Below are 17,078 nucleotides of genomic sequence, written 5' to 3'. Positions count from 1 at the left end.
TCTGATATAGGTGTGAATTGTGGATTCCCAAAACAATTGCAATAGTAACACCCAAGGTCACCTATCACATAACAGATAAAATAATAGTAAAACTTTGAAATATTGTAATAATATTTCAAAATTTGAAACAATCATAAAATTTTGAAATATTGTACCTATCACATAACAGATAAAATAATAATAAAAAGTTTGAAATATTGCAATAAATACTAAAATAGAAACAGACACATAAAGTGAGCACGTGATATTGAAAAAATGGTGCCAATGGATTTGTTCATGCTGAGTTGTCACAAACCTTCAATTTATAAAATATGCTTTTTCTGCAAAGCACAATAAAGTGAAGCACAATACAGTGATTTCTGCCTATGCTAACTTTGTTAGAATCTTTGGGGTAACAACGATTCATAGGCATTATTTGTATAAAAGGCATGCTGTGATCTTTTATTCCAATAGAAGCAAGAATTGTTTATTGGTTTTTTGTTGTTTGTTTTTGAGATGAAGTTTCACTCTTGTTACCCAGGATGGAGTGCAATGGCACGGTCTCGACTCATTGCAACCTCCGCCTCACAGGTTCAAGAGATTCTCCTGCCTCAGCCTCCCAAGTAGCAGGGATTACAGGCGCATGCCACCACGCCCCACTAATTTTTGTGTTTTTGGTAAAGACGGGGTTTCACCATGTTGGCCAGGATGGTCTCAAACTCCTGACCTCAAGTGATTCACCCACATCAGCCTCCCAAAGTGCTGAAATTAGTCATGAGCCACCGTGCCCGACTTGTTGTTGTTGCTGCAGTTGTTGCTTTCCACATTGCTTCTGCTTTAAGTCTGTACGAGGGAGAAAAAACCTCCTTTTGCCTTAGTCCTTAGTGGTCTATAGATATCAATCAAATGTCTGCTTAGATAACAAATCATTCTTTCCCAATCTTCTTCTGTTAAAGTGCTTCAGCCACTTCTTAAAGCGCTTAATGTAAGAATGGGATACTTCATGTGCCATGAGAGGGTACACTGGGTTACGTTTCTTCAGCGACTATCAGTACAGGAGGTGGCATCTGCCCTGTGCAGCTTTGCAAACCTGAAGAGGGAACTTGCTTCTTCAGCAAAGTGAATTGCAAATGCCTTAAGATCCACAGATGCTAGCATCAGGCTCCTTATATCACAGTAAAAATCACTGTTAATGGCCACAGAAACATACCTAATTTTAATTTTAATTTAACTCCTAATTCAAATATGTGGAGAATATTTTATGCTAAAATAGTACATTATTCCAAAATATGACATACTAAGACACATCATGTTCTGGGTGTCTCAGGGTGGATTCCATACACTCATTATTCACCATTTCACTTCACTTAGAGCTGTGGCTGGCTGAGTGGGAATATATGTTTTTTTTTTTCTGTCTTCGAGGTGTCCACAATGACATTCACCACCATTTTCTCTATTCTAGAAACTGTAAATTGTTTCCTGGCAAAGGAAATACGAGCATCTGTGTTCAGAGCAAGGAACTCCTGCACCTCCTCACTGTCAGTGATCTCCAGAATGGCACAGAGTCGCTTTAGGAATTATTCTAGGAGGCTCTTACGGATTTCTACTCTGTCACTGTCCATGTTTCCAAATGGAAGATCTGTAAAGAGCTTTTTAGGATCCTTCACATTTTTAATGAACTTTCATAGATCCGGTTTCTTCTCCTGACGACCTGCAGATTCAAGAACCCGATAGCGATGATTCAGTGTGGCAGGCCAGCTGCTGCAGGCTGCTGCTGTTGTCACCGTCAAGGGCTGTCTCATATTTCACAGTACAGAGTGTGCATGGGTGGAATCCGGTGCCACTGTGCTCTCAGACTGTAATGGTGCCAGTGATTTGAAGGTTCTGGATGACAACTGGGCCATCTGTACCGCTTAGGGGCTCAAAGTTGAAGGTGGCTAAGCTGAGAGGACCAGGTGGAGAAGAGGAAAGCACAATTGGTGGCAGACTAGGATCAAGGTAGCTCACATCATTGGCGAGATCCTTTTCTAAGCATGAGGGCTGTGAGGAGCAGGTCTTTTCCGGCCCCTCCAGCAAAGCTGTAACGGAGGTGGTAACATCTCCCTGTTCTATCTCCTTGTCTGCTGCGTCAATCTGGATCTCTGGGCAGAAGTTCAGTATGGAGACAGGCAGGCCTGTCTCTGTTTCTGTCCCTGGACCCTCCTCAGCCTCTTCTCCTTCAGCCTCTCTCCTTCCCTCACCATCTTTGGGTTCCAGAGCCTGGGAACCCTCTAGGGCACACAGGGCATCCTGAATCCTGACAGAGAGAAAGTGGCCTGGAGTCATGAGCATGATGGTTTCTAAGCCTAGTTCAGACAGCGGAGACTCCAGCTCTGAGTCTTCACATAAGAACAGGGGGCCTCAAATATTTGGCTGTAGGAAATGAGTTGTTTCCTACTTTTCTTTTTTCAGACATCCCACCCAAATTTCCCCTACAGCTTGTGTGGCCTTCTTCAACCTCTGAGGAGGGGCCTGCAGGACTCTCTGATTCACTGTTAACTTAGGAACCCTGGGGCTGCTATTGGAGAAGGAGCTCTCCCTTCTGGAAGCTGCTGTATCTCAGCAATCAGTGGCAGAGATGTGGGCACTGAGGGCTGTTCAGGGGCACTGGCTGGGCAGGGTGCTGGATCTCTGGCCTTGGAAAAGATACCCACGAGTACAAGGTGGATCCAGTCAGGATCTGACAGCCTGCTGATCAGTGGGAAGATTACACTGCATGTGATGAGTTCGACCATGGCATGGCATCCGGTACGAGTCTCTAAGTGGGATTTAGGCACCAGCCCTTGAAGCAACAAATTCACAATGCCACGTGTATAGGTGACTTCAGCACTGCAGCTGTGCACAGCAGGATGTGGGGCAGTAGCCTGGCAGTAAACCTCCCAGAGGTGGGAAGGCTCAACTGGACCATTCTTCCCTGTAATGGCCTCCCTTTGCCTGAATGTAGCTCTGCAGGTGACAATGGCGGGGAATCAGGGTACTCTGGGCAAGAGCTTGATGGTCCATGCCATCCTCCCATCCAAAGCTCCTGGACCAGCCCTTTCCTTGGCTGCCTCCATTTTCCTCCTCAAGGCTGACTCTCTGGCTCACAGAGCCTACGGTACCAGGTGTACAAGTCTCAAATAATCACATCGGGATGGTGCGGTTGATCTCCTGTTCCAGCAGTCTTTCTGCCTCAGGACATAGAGGACAGGTGGCCAATGGGATGAAGCCTTCCAGGAGCAGTGGACCTGAAGCCACTCCAGAGACGCTGGAGCCCAGCCATCCTCAGCACCTGCCAAGTACTGAACCCAGAGGCACAGCAGCCTCACATTGACAGAGGTGTATGACCAGAGCCAGCAAGCAAGACCCCCAGAGCCATCCCAGCTTCCGGCTGCTCAACGGGAGTTACTGAGGTGACAGCTCAATCAGCCTGGGAGACTCCTGGAGCCAATGGCACTGTTTTAGCGTATCCATGGCTGAAGGGACAAGGTGGCTTCCCCAGATGACAGCCCTCAAGATTTTACTCCAGAGTTAGGGAAGGGGGGAATGAACTGTGTCCCAGATACAGGGTGAACTGGGTGCTGTTCAGACACAGAGGAGCTCCAGGCTCTCTAAGTCCTACAGGCACTGCAAAGTGACAGTGGCAGCTCAGCCATCTCCCCATGCTTCCTGCCAGAGTCTCCAGCTCGCCCACTTCCAGTGAGGTGGCTGGAGAGAAAACTCTGCAGCCTTGATACGGTCCCAGGCAGAAGGCCTCTTTGTGGCCTTGGGGCAGGCGGTGCAGGGCTCTGGGGCCCACAGACACCTACACATGCAGAGGGCAGTGGCTGGCTTGGACCGGGTCACACGATGCCGGGAACCGTGTGCCCACACTCAGCCCCGACCTGAAGTGGGCTCATCGGGGTCATCTCCACTGGCCTCGGCCTGCTGCCGCTGCAGACCTGGGTGACTGCACTCCGCAGCCCTACTGTGTTAGGGCTGCCAGCCTGCCAGCTGCCAGCGACCAATAGTAGCTTTTTATAACTTAAATTTTCTATATTTTCCTTGCACATATTTTTAACTTTGATCATGTATTTTATTTACCCAAGAGAATGTACCTACAGTAAGATTACAGTAAGAATTACCATGGTCCGTGACAAATTTAGTTGTAAGTGCAGTGGCAAAAAAAGTGTAATAAAAACAATAGAGATATACAACACGTGGCTTCTCACAGTCTTTTGTCTCCCATATTATTCCTATCATTTATTCTATATTTCCAAGGTTAAGTAATATTAAGATCAGGGACAAACGTTGTCATGTGCTTTTAATTATTAAATATAAATGTATCACATGACAATTATATTCAACATATCATTTCAAGCTATGTACAATTGTAATAATTTTACACAGGTTGCTTTGAAAATGAGAGCAAATATGAATATTACCGATAATGACAAAAATATTTACAGTGCAAATATTCTCAGCAAGATTTGAATTATTGGTAAATTAAAAACAAATAGATAACAAGCAAAATTTTGTATAATAATTTTCATTTAGTTTATGTTAAAATTTTTTGAATTCAGATTAATCACATACCATGATATAATGATTTTTGGTTTTTTTGTTTTGTTTTGTTTTGTTTTTTGAGACAGAGTCTTGCTCTATTGCCCAGGCTGGAGTCAGTAGCATGATCTCAGCTCACTGCAACCCCTGCCTCCCAGGTTCAAATGATTCTGGTGCCTCAATCTCCCAAGTAACTGGCATTACAGGTGTGTGTCACCATGCCTCCTTTTTTTTTTGTATTTTTAGTCAAGACAGGTTTTTGTCAAGTTGGCCAGACTGGTCTGGAACTCCTGGCCTCAAGTGATCCACCCACATCAATTTCCCAAAGTGCTGAGATTACAGGCATGAGCCAGGGTGCCTGGCCCTGATACACTGTTTGAAAGTAATGGGTGAATAGTGCATTTGAGATACTAGAGACCTATTTGGAACATTAAGTGAATGTATCTTACTCTCATTTCTTTTAAGAAAGTATTCTTTACCATTCTATGCAATCGCTTACATACGTGCATATTTTCTTAGGTTGTCTACATGATATACAAACAACTATTTGGATACATACATAAACATACATCTAAAAGCTTTTCAACTCGACCCATAAACTCAGGTTATTTGAAAATGGAATGAAAATTGTTACTGAACGGTTTTTACCATGGTTCATGTTTGGTAGTATATGCTAATATCCTAAAAACCAAACCAAACCAAAAGTACCTTGATTTTATAATGTAAACTTCTGATGTCTAAATTAATCAATAAGATAATTTTTGTGTTTTTAACTAAGTGTATTCTATTTTATTTTGATGCTGTGTCATTTCACAATGGATAAAATACCAGCTGATGCTCATCAGAGGTAAACTAGTGAATTATCATCCCATTAAGATACATTTTGTTTCTGCTAAAGTAGCATCTTAATTTAAATGGAGGAATTTACTAAAACAAGTGCTAAGATTTTATTTCTGCTACTACATGAAAGATATATTTAAAATTCAAATACATTCCATTACCCAATCTATTCTTTACTATCATGATAATTAATATGGACAGCATATTTTACACAGCACATACATACAAAACCTTATTTTCACTGAATTACAAGTAAAATATAGGTATATAAATATATATACAAAATTTAGATACTAAATGATAGAATTTACATAATTATTTACCTGTGCATGACAGAATTTGATTCTGTTAATTATTCTAGGTAGAATAACTGGTTGAAAATGGGACATGAAGGAAACTGATACGCTTAAAAGTAACTATATCCAGTGAATTCATTTTAATGTCTCCAAGGAAGGCAAGACCACCTTAACGAGATAAGGAACGAGGGGTTACGTATTTTGGCCAAGCTGGCTCAATGATCTGGGGAACCAAAAACTATAGGTACACAGATAGTTGTTTGTTCCCCAAAAGAATTAGAACCCATTATTTCTAATTCATGCTGTACTTTCATGTAAGAAGAACAGTTGATGCTTCAAAATCTTAAATTTTAATTAACCAAATACAATGTTCTAAGACAACATTCACAAGAGTTAAGCCAGCCGGGCAGGGTGGCTCCACCTAACAATCCCACCACTTTGGGAGGCCCAAAGGCCTTGGATTACTTGAGGTCGGGAGTTTTAAGGACCAGCCCTCCTGTGTGGTGAAACCCTGCCTTTACTAAAAATACAGGAATTATCTGGGCCTGGTGGTGTGTGCCTGTAATCCCAGCTACTAGGGAGACTGAGGCAGGAGAATCGCTTGAACCAGGGAGTCAGAGGTCACAGTGAGCCAAGATCGCACCACTGCACTCCAGCCTGGTGACGAGGTCAGACTCCGTCTCAAAAAAAGGGGGAAAAAGACGGGGAGGGATAGAGTTAGGAAAACAGAAAGGGAATACAAAACAGAGAAAATCAATAAACCACAATTAAATGTTTGGAAAGATAAAAAAAAAATTGGCTAATGTTTACTTAGGCTAAGCAAGAAAAAAAGAGAAGAGACTCAAATTACTAAAATCCGCAAAGAGAACATATCACTGCCACTATTACAAAATAAAAATGATTTAAAAGAGAATGCAATGAAAATCTTATGCCGAAAAAGTAAGATAGCCTAGACAGAATGGATGAAGTCCTAGAATGACAGAAACTAAAACAGTCTAAAGGAGAAATAAAAAATATAAATAGATCTATGGAAGGTTAAAAAATTGGATTGTAATTTTAAAGCCTTACAATAAAAATTTCATCTCAGCTAGCTTCCCAGGTGAATCAAACACTCTGAGAAATTAGTATCAGTTGTTCACCAACTCTTGCAGAAAATAAAAGGGGAGAGAACACTTCCCAATTCATTTTACAAACAGGATTACTCTGACACCAAAACTGAATCACAAAACAATACAGACCAGTATCTTTGTTTTATAAAATCAAACATCTTCAACAAAATACTGCCAAGTTGAATCCACCAACATATAAAATACATTATGCACTGTGTGCAGATGTGATTGACCACAGGAATGCACCATTGATTTAATATTTGAAAAATCAATGAATGCAAACTACTATAGTGATATAGTAAAAGACCAAAATATATGAGCATCTCAACAGATGGAAAGCATTTGAGAAATAGTAGATATTTTCATCATGAAAACACTCCAGTTATGGACAGTAAGATAACTTCCTGAAACTAGTGGTAGTTATCTATGGAACCCACAGCTATCATCACACTCAGCTTGGCTGAGTTGTGGATCCTTTCCTAGTGAATTAATTTACAGAATGTCCCACTCTTGCAAATTCTACTCAACATTATAGTGTGAATTCTAGTGAGGTGTAGTTAGTAAAGAATAGAAAATTGAAAACATACTGGCTGAAAATAAAATAAAATTATTTATGTTTACAGATGACATGATCTCATACATATGTAATTCTAAGAAATTCAGTAAAACAGTATTCAAAATAAATTTGGCATGGTTTCCAGATATAAACACAATACTAAAAATTCATTTTATTTCTACATACTGTCAATGAACTGCCTTAAAATATTAAAGAAACAATCCCATTTATAATAGCAACAAAACAAGTAATACATTTAGAAATTAACAAGAGCAGTTCAAAACTCATACTCTGAAACCTCCGAAATATTGTTGAAATAAATTGAAGAAGAACTAAATAAATGAGAAGAGGTGGAGGGAGATGGAACATAGAATCTCAGTGATTGTGTCTCTGCAGGAACATTAAATTCAACCACCGACCGACAATCCAAGCCAGAGAATACCTTCACAAGAGCTAAAGAAATCAGGTGACAGATCACAGAACATGGTTTTACCTTAAAAACAAGAGAAGACACATTAAAGAGGGTGAAAAGACAGTCTTGCAGTACCTGCACTGCGCCTCCCTCAACCCCAGGCAGTGCAGTGCAGAGAATGTGTCCACCTCTAGGACAAGGAAGGGTCCATGGGACTTTGCCTTGGAGCCCAGTGCCAGCTCTGCTATAGTAAAGCACAGCACTGGGCAGAACCCCATGGCCTTTGATTCCAGGCCAGTGCCCACAGACAGAGCATTTAGATATAACCTGGCCTAAAAGGGAATCCACTGCCCTGGTGGGACAAACCTGAGTCCTGACTTGCTTCACTACCAGCTGATTCAAGTGGCCTTAGGCCCCAAATAAACGTCAGTGACAGGCAGGCCAGAGTCACTTTGGTCCTTGGGTGAGCTCCAGTAACCAATGATGTGCTGGTCAGGTAGGCTGTGGGCTTCGTATATGACATCAACTGCAGTGGCCACAGGGTTGCCTGTGTTACCCCAATCCCAACTCCAGGCAGTGCAGTGCAGAGAGAATTCCTTCCCTATGCAAGAAAGAGGAGAACCCAGTATCAAGCCCTATCACAGTGGACACAGTATCACGCAGAACACTGTGGCCCTGATCCCAGGCAGGATGGACCCAAACCCTGACCAGCTTCATCATCAGCAGACTAACCTGGCTTAGAAACCTAAGTAAGTCAGCAGCAGTGAGGCAATATACTGGTCACAGGACTCAGACAAGCCCCAGTGCTGCTGTTCTGAGAGGCTGTGGGCTTTGGGTGTGTGACGCCAGCTGCAGTGGCCATGAGAGTGCCCAAATCACACTTCTCCCAGATCCACAAAGCTTGGTGCCCAGATTCCTTGCAAGGAAAAGAGGAGGCACGTAACTAAAGAACTTTGCCTGGGAACCCAGGGAGCCCCTCCCTTATCTTCCAAGTCTGTCCAGGCCACCAAGGACCTCAGTCTGCAGAAGTCACAGTGAACCTGAGCTTAAGGTGCCCTCTGGTGCTGAAACAGCTGCAGTGACCACAGGCTTGGGGAACTCAACAGTCTTGAATTTCTTGGAATTTCTGGAAGACTGAAGAAGGACAAGTACAAGAAGAACAGACTGCAAAGACTGGAATAAATACCCACTTATTCAACTCCGAAGCATGAACATATGCTCAAAAGCATTAAGAACATTCAAGGAAATACAACCTCACCAAACAATAAATAAATCACCAGTGACTAACCCAGGAGAGCTCAAGATGTGAGACTCGGCTGGGTGTAGTGGCTCACACCTGTAATCCCAGGACTTTGGGAGGCCGCGGGTGGATTACCTGAGGTCAGGAGTTCGACCAGCCTGACCAACAAGGTGAAAAACTGGCCTCTACTAAAAAATACAAAAATTAGCTGGGTGTGGTGGCAGGTGCCTGTAGTCCCAGCTACTTGGGAGGCTGAGACAGGACAATTTCTTGAACCTGGGAGGCGGAGGTTGCAGTGAGCCGATTGTGCCACTGCACTCCAGGATAGGTGATGAAATAAGACACCATCTTAAAAAAAAAAAAAAAAAAAAAGTGAGATTCTCCAGACAGGAAGTAAAAATGGCTGTTTTGAGGATACTCAATGAAATTCAAATATAGAGAAGTAATTCAGAAATGTATCAAAGAAATTTAATAAAGAGATGGAAGTAATTTAAAAAGGCCACAGAAACCTCAAAGCTGAAAAATGCAATGGATGAACTGAAAAATGCATGAGAGGGCCTCAAGAGTAGAACTCATCTCAGCACAATGAAGTCCATATATGACAAACCCACAACTAACATCATAATCAATGGGGAAAAGTTAAAGGCTCCTCATCTAAGATCTGGAACAGGTGTGGCTACTTTTACCACTTTTACTCATCACAGTACTTGAAGTCCTAGCTAGAGGACTTAGGAGAATGAAACAAAAGGCACCCAAATTGGAAATAAAAGGAAGTCAAATTGTCACTGTTTGCAGGTGACACGATCATATATATATGGAGAACCCTAAAAATTCCACAAAAATCCTACTAGAGATAATAAACATTTCATAAAGTTGCAAGATACACTATCAATATATAAAAATGAGTAGCACACCCATGTACCAATAGTGAAACTTTTAAGAAAGAAATCAAGAAAGCTATTTCATTGCAGTAGTTACCCAACGCCCCCCCAAAAAGATACCTAGAGATAAACTTAATCCAAAAGGTGAAAGATCTCACAATTAAAACTATAAAATATATATGAAAGATATTAAAGCAGATACAAGTAAATGTAAAGATATCCCATGTCCAAGCACTAGAAGATTATTGTTAAAATATCTATATCACCCTATGTGATCTACAGAATCAATGGAATCCATGTTAAATTAAGAAAGATATTCTTCATTGAAATAGAAAACAAAAAACAAAACAAAACAAAACGAAAAACGGCCGGGCACGGTGGCTCACGCTTGTAATTCCAGCACTTTGGGAGGCCAAACCACTTGAATCACAAGGTCAGGAATTTGACACCAGCCTCAACAACATGGTGCAACCCCTTCTCTACTATATACACAAAAATTAGCTAGGCATGGTGGCGCACGCCTGTAATCCCAGCTACTCAGGAGGCTGAGGCAGGAGAATAGCTTGAACCCAGGAGGCAGAGTTTTCAGTGAGCCGAGATCACGCCAGTGCACTCCAGCCTGGGCGACAGAACAAGACTCCGTCTCAAAAAAAAAAAAATTCCTAAAATTCACATGGAAATGCAAAATACCTCAGATAGACAAAAGAATCTTGAATAAAAAGAAAAAAAAAATGGAGGCATTATACTACCTGATTTCAAAATATACCACAAATCTAGTAACCAAAACAACATGGTAGTGGCAAAAAGAAAAAAAAAATTAGAGAAGAGACAAGAGAGAGAGACAGAGACAGACGAGTGACAGACCGACATAGACAAATGAAACAGAATAGAGAACTCAGAAATAAATTCAAGCTTTCACAGTCAACTCTTAACAAAAGCACCAAAAACACACATTGGGGAAGGACAATCTCTTCTTCAATAAGCTACTGGAAACTGACACATGTACAATAATCCATCTAGGCTGTTATCTTACCATACACAAAAATTTACTCAAAATAAAGATTTAATGTAGGACATGAAACTATGGGAAACTACTAGAGAGAGAAAACATAGGAAAATGCTTTGTGAAACTGGCTAGCACAAGGGATTTCCAAATATGTACATCAAAGCTAATACGTAAAAGTAAAATAGAACAAAATGATTGCATTACATAAAAAGCTTTTTTAAAGTAGTAGGCAATCATTAAAATGGAAAATACAGGATGGAGAAATTTGTAAATGCATCAGGCAAGGGGTTCAATGCCTAAAATATACAAAGTATAAACTACTCCAAAGCCAAAACACAAATAACCTGATTTAAGAAATCAGAAAAAAAAGAGCTACCAAAACTTTGTCCTCCACCTTCTTCTCAGCCACCTTTGACCCCCTCCCACTCTCGCCCACACTTTTAACCTTGCTCACTGTGACCCTGTCATTTCACAAAGCCTTTTACTCCCACTCACCCTCTTTTTCATCATCCATCTACCCCAGGCTTTATGTTTTTCCTCCCTGGACACCCTCTTTTCTCCTTCTGCTCTCAGTCCCCTCTTTTTATCCATCTGCCCAAACCCCTCGTCTTTCCTTCCACCACCCTTCCATTTCCATCCTTCCATTCCATCCTTTTCCACTCCTTCCTTCCTTCCCCATTCCATTCCACCTTCCCTCTTCCATGTCCTTCCATTCCACCCCTCCATCATTTCCTCGTCTTTCCATCCCTCCACCACCCTCTTTCTCCTCCTGCCACCCTTTTGTCATCTTTTCTTTCCCCACCATCATCTTTCTGCCCACTGTCTTTGCGGGCCGCCACCCTCTTTTCCATCCCGGCCTGCCTTTGTCCCCCATCCATGCCGAAGGTTACTCTCACTGTCTTTCCTCATGAGATCTTTCATTCTGTCCATTCCATCCTTCCCCCCCTCTTCCTTTCCTTCTTTCCATTCCATCGTTCCTTCCCTGTTTCCTCCCTATCTTCCTTTCCTCCTTCCTTTCCTTCTCTATCCTTTCCTCCATTGATCATTTGTCCATCTTTCTAGAATCCTCCTTCCATCTACCCTCTTTCCTCCTTCCCCTCTTCCTTTTATCCATTCCTCCATTTCCTCCATTTCCTTGTCCATTCCTCCCCTTCTCTTTCCTCCTTCCACCTCTTTCCCAATATCTACCCAAAACTTTTTTCCAACCATCTTTTCCCCACCGTCTTTTTGCAATGCCTTCTCCTGAACGCCATCCTCTTTTTCCCTTTGCTGCTAACCACTCTCTTCATCCCTCCATCTACCCCAAAACTACTTACCCGTTCCCACTGCTCCAGCTGAGCACCGTCTCTGTCGCAGCACCCACCACAGCGGCTGACTGGTGCAGCTCCTGGCTCCGGCTCCCGGCGTGGCAAGTGGCTCTAATGCTCCTGTTCCTCCTAAGCACGCGGGCAATGGGCTGTATGTAAAGCCTGAAATGGTGGGATGCCCCCTCTGCATGCTTTATATACTGAGGTTATGCAAATGAGGTTCCTGGACTACATGTTCTGATTGGATGAGAGAAAACCTCTAGGCCTATCCTGATTGGACTTTATTTTTATGCTGTGATTGGTTGTCCTAAGACTTGCTCTCATCCAATCAGAATTGAAGCTAGGAGCCCAGCATAGAGAAGGAGAAGCGGGATCCACATACCACAAGCTGAAGGCTTGAGCGTGTGGCACCTAGGCTCGCTTCTCTGCGGTTGGTGGAGGTGACGGAGATTGCAGCTTGACCAGCATGGTAGAAAGGTGGCAGGGTAGGTGAGCTCTCCAGGGATGCACTACCCTGGATAGGGACCTATCAAGGTCACATTGCGGGTGGGGGTGTTGGGGGCGTGGGACGGCGGGGTTGGCTATACTGCCTGGTGGTGGAGGTGGTTGCGTGTGCTACTGGGGCCGCACCACCAGCTGGGAAGAGGGTTAGGGGCGCTATCAGCTCCTGCACTGTTATGACAGGGGGGCAGGTTGGGGGCGCTATCTGGGCTGTCACTACCTCCAGCTGGTTAGGGGCACTATCCCTGGCTGCACAGATGGGGGCAGTGAGGTGATTTGGGGGCACTGTCATGTTTACGTGCCCTGTAGCATGGGGCGGGGGAGCGCTATTGGGGGTTGCACTGCACTGCTGCTGCTAGCAGCGGTCTACAGAGGTGGCAGCCATAGCTGTGGCCTCCGAGGAAGGGGCCGTCCTCCTCTTCCCAGACTCTAGATTCTAGAGGGCACCCTCCTTCTGCTCGTATTGGAGCGTGGCAGGCACGCAATGTTTCCCAGGGAATCCTGAGCACAGTAAGGCCCCAACACCCGCCATGATTCCCAGGTCTGCACCGTCTCACTGTGTTGCAGAGACAACCTGGGTCTCCCGGGTGTGGAGTAGCGGGCACCACGGGGAAACAGGGCCCTGTGGGTGGAGGCATCAGAAACAGGAACTGGCACTTGGTTGGAGAGGGCTGGCTGGGTCTGAGTTTTTGCTTCTCCTGTTCACCGAGGAGTGCAGCCAGGGTGGGACCAGCAGTTCCTGGCCAGCTCTACCTAACCAGGGGCCGGTTTCAACAAAGGCAGTAACACCCATCCCAGTTGTGCCTTCGCTGAAACCAGCCCCTGCCACCCAGTGGCCAGCATGACAAGGTGAGCCTCTAACACTCCCACTCCCTGCGTCCTGTTCTAGGCATGTCTGGCTTTGACCACCCAGATGCTTCGAGTCGGAAGATGGAGGAGTCATCTGTTGCATGCTGGAGGCAGGAGCTTGCAGACGGTGTGGTTCTGTGGCTCGCCTCGCTGCAATTGGTGGCGGCGACAGAGACTGCAGCTCAACTGGAATGGTAGGAGATTGTCGGCGGGGGCCAGGTGGTAGGAGGCTTGTAGGGTGGGCCGGTGCATTGAGGGCAACAGCAGCGGTGGTCGTGTTGGCGTTAGTGGTGGCAGCAGCAGCAAGTCTGGGATCTGAGAAGTTGGAGTGGGAATGCTGTGGAGCCCACCAGGCCCAGCCCGGCCTGAGGTGGGGAGGAAGCTGCAGGTGCTGTACTGCAGGTGCTGGCAGCAGGGGAGGCACAGCCAGCCAAGTCCTCCTCCTCCTTCTTCTGCGGAATCTGGAGGTGCCCTCCCCGCTGGTGCCTGGCCCAGGTGTGAGTGGCAACATTGTCTTATTCTTAACAAAATTTAGGGGGTGACTTATTGGTGTATCTTTTAGCTTGGTTTTGTTGTGAAAAGTCTTGGATTTTTTTCACATTTCATAAATCAGGAGGGGAAATAAAGTATCATAATGGGCTAATTCCCACACCTGTTCGTCTTCCTTTCTTTCAGTCTGTTTTTTTTTTTCCATCTAATCATCATCTTGTTGGTCTTCATTTTCTTATGCTGCTGCTTCTGTTTCCTGTTTCTATTCTTGTTTCTCCTCCTCTTGTTTTCATTATCCTAAGCAATGGCCTTAACAAACAACAAACCAAAACTGAGTTAAAAATAAACTACTTGTCACTGAGTTGTATTCATAAAATAATCGGTCCATTACTATGCTTTAGAGATAAGGAAAAACATTGATTGCCTAATTATGGTTACTTGAATAGCTATACTTTCATGATCCTGTTAATGTGATGTAAGTAGTTATTCAAGGAATCAAAAATGAAGCATCAAATAAAATATTGCTAGCAAACAGCCCTTTCATCTCTCTCACTTAGTCTGGAGCTATGCAAGAGTCACGGGGGTAATTAGTTCCAATTTATGAGGTTATTAAGTGAACTGTATTCCCTTCATTTTATTTCTCTGCCACCATTTTCAAGAGTATTGTCATCTGCATGAGCAAATCTGGTTCATCGCATCTTTGCAAAGGAAAAGGACAGGGAGGATTATGTGTACAATGTTTTAAGGCCAAGATTCACAACCAAAACAAAGTATTAACTTTTGCCTTTAAGAAACTGCAGTGTTGAACCCTGTTTTATTTATGGTATTACTACCTTTGGTATGAAATCTTTGTTTTAGTGATTACTCTAGAAGTTTATGCATTTTATTGACTACTTTAAGGAAACAATCTGTATTGTATCATTTTTCAAGCTCACAGAAATACATAAGGTCTATAATTTTAACACTTTTTATTTTTAAGGTTATGAGCATGTAAACTACTCTGATATATGTAAGGATATGTAAAAATGCCACTAGATAGCTTATACTGAAGAATAGTGTCTAAATTTTTGTCCAGAGTGGATTGGTTGCAGTTTCTTAGGTGTGTTTCTCAAGACATTGCCTCGATGTTTTAAAGCATATAGAAATTTCTATACTGTTTAACCTCATACAGTCCTTTGTTTGTAGGTTAATATTTCTACAGACTAAAGATATCACAGCACCCTTTAATACTCAGTAATATTAATAAAATTTGGGATATATAGAATTGGAATCCAACAAACATGGAGGAAAATTGTTAAATTATACACCTGTAGAGCAGGAAATGAAACCCAGGTTCCAAGCTCTAAGGGGCCACGAGCTACCATCCAAGTGCATCAGTGACTGGACATAGAGTCAGCAGAATTACAGGATGGTTAAAAGAGGGAGCTGTGGAGTCTAACACTATGTGAACATAAAATTTTAAACTGCATGGTGCCTCAGTTTATCTGCCTTTACAATGAAGATAGTGCTGAGTTTTTCTTTTTCTTCTTAGTTGTCTGAATTATTTTCCTTGTCTTGTTGCCACTCTCAGTGCCCACATGAGAGGACCTGAGATAATTTCTGACAGCCTGGGACTCCACGGGAAAAACAGAAGGTGCCACAGACCCCTTTTTAAGAGAAACTTCTCTTTTCCTCATGGAATCCCAAGAACTGTAAGCAGACAGGTCCCTCTCAAAATCTAAGGCTCTACTGTTTTGCCTTACATTACCTGATCTTTTCTGATTTGGGTAGGCATAAGAAATTAGTAGGGAGGAGAGATAATATCATATGGTGACATTTTTATTACCAGGAACTATTTTTGCATGTACAAATAAAAATACATTCTATGCTTTTGCTTTCTCATTGTGCGCATGTACTTAGAAATCTGATTCATAATGTTATCCTTGAATCTTTATTGCTTACCATAGGCTGCTTGTCATGACGGGGAGTCCTAAGGGCTATTGCAACTTTGCCATAAGCATACATATTGAGTCATATCACATGAACGGGCACGCCAATTAAGAGAGTCCTTTTAATTCATAACTTTGGTACATTCATGGAAATTTGCTTTAGAGTTGGTGCAAGAGTTCATCCATAGGTGTAATTTAAATTAAATATCTCAACTGAGGATTATTTTAATGGGAGATTATAGAGTATGCTATCAGTAATTAAAAGTAATAATGAAAACCAGGTAAGTTTTCTATGCAAATTTAACTCTATTAAGTAACCTAGGCACAGTAAATCCTACATGTCATAAAAGGATGGAATACTTTTGCTACCAGCCTTATTTCTGTTTCCAGAATCCTTTTTTCAGGAAAACACATCCTCCTATAATATTTTTCCAAACTGATGAAGCACCATTTTTTATATTTTCACACAGTGCTCTGTAGATGAGCCATATGTGTTTATTACCCACATTTCACGATGAAGAAATAGATCCTAAGTCATTAAATAATTTGCCAATAAAGGAAGCTAATGCAATTTTCAATAAAAGCATAGCTCCAGGGATGTTGTGGTGGTTCGAAGCGACTTGTACTCTTCTTTCTAGTACCAAATTCTTGCCATATTTAGTACCTACCACTTAGTACCTTGATCGCCATATGTTCCTGCCTATTGCTTTCTCTTGTATCTTCAGTTTTTCATTACTTTCCACTTTGTTTATTTCACTAGCAATCATGTTTAGTCATTCTCTTTTGATAAAATTCTTTCTCCTCTCTGATTTTAGTCAATAATGGTCTTCAACCTCCTTATAAACTTTACAAAATAAAATAACAAACTCTCCAAAGTTTACATTCTTCACTCTATCATTTCATTTCAAGCAATCACTACTTTCTTTTTTTTTTGTTTACTATACCAAAGATTTTCTGTAGCCTCTACATCTAATTTAAGAATGGCATATTCCTTGCTTCTGGTCAGTCTTAAAATTCCATCTACAATGCTTCGTGATGCAAAGTATTGCAGATTCCTTTGGGACTTTTACTGCCATGACATGATTGTTCTTCTATATGGACTTTATTTGTCACATTCCTATATGT

General features: G+C 42.5%; 1 pseudogene; it reads right to left on the bottom strand.

Moving 5' to 3' along the window:
* Positions 1-695: 695 nt before the first annotated feature.
* Positions 696-3,279, bottom strand: LOC116275035 (annotated as a pseudogene).
* Positions 3,280-17,078: the final 13,799 nt, after the last annotated feature.

Source organism: Papio anubis, chromosome 5 (genome assembly GCF_008728515.1).
Source record: "Papio anubis isolate 15944 chromosome 5, Panubis1.0, whole genome shotgun sequence".
NCBI classification, from domain to species: domain Eukaryota; kingdom Metazoa; phylum Chordata; class Mammalia; order Primates; family Cercopithecidae; genus Papio; species Papio anubis.
Note: the sequence above shows the minus strand (reverse complement) of the source record. Positions and strands in the feature narration are given on the sequence as shown.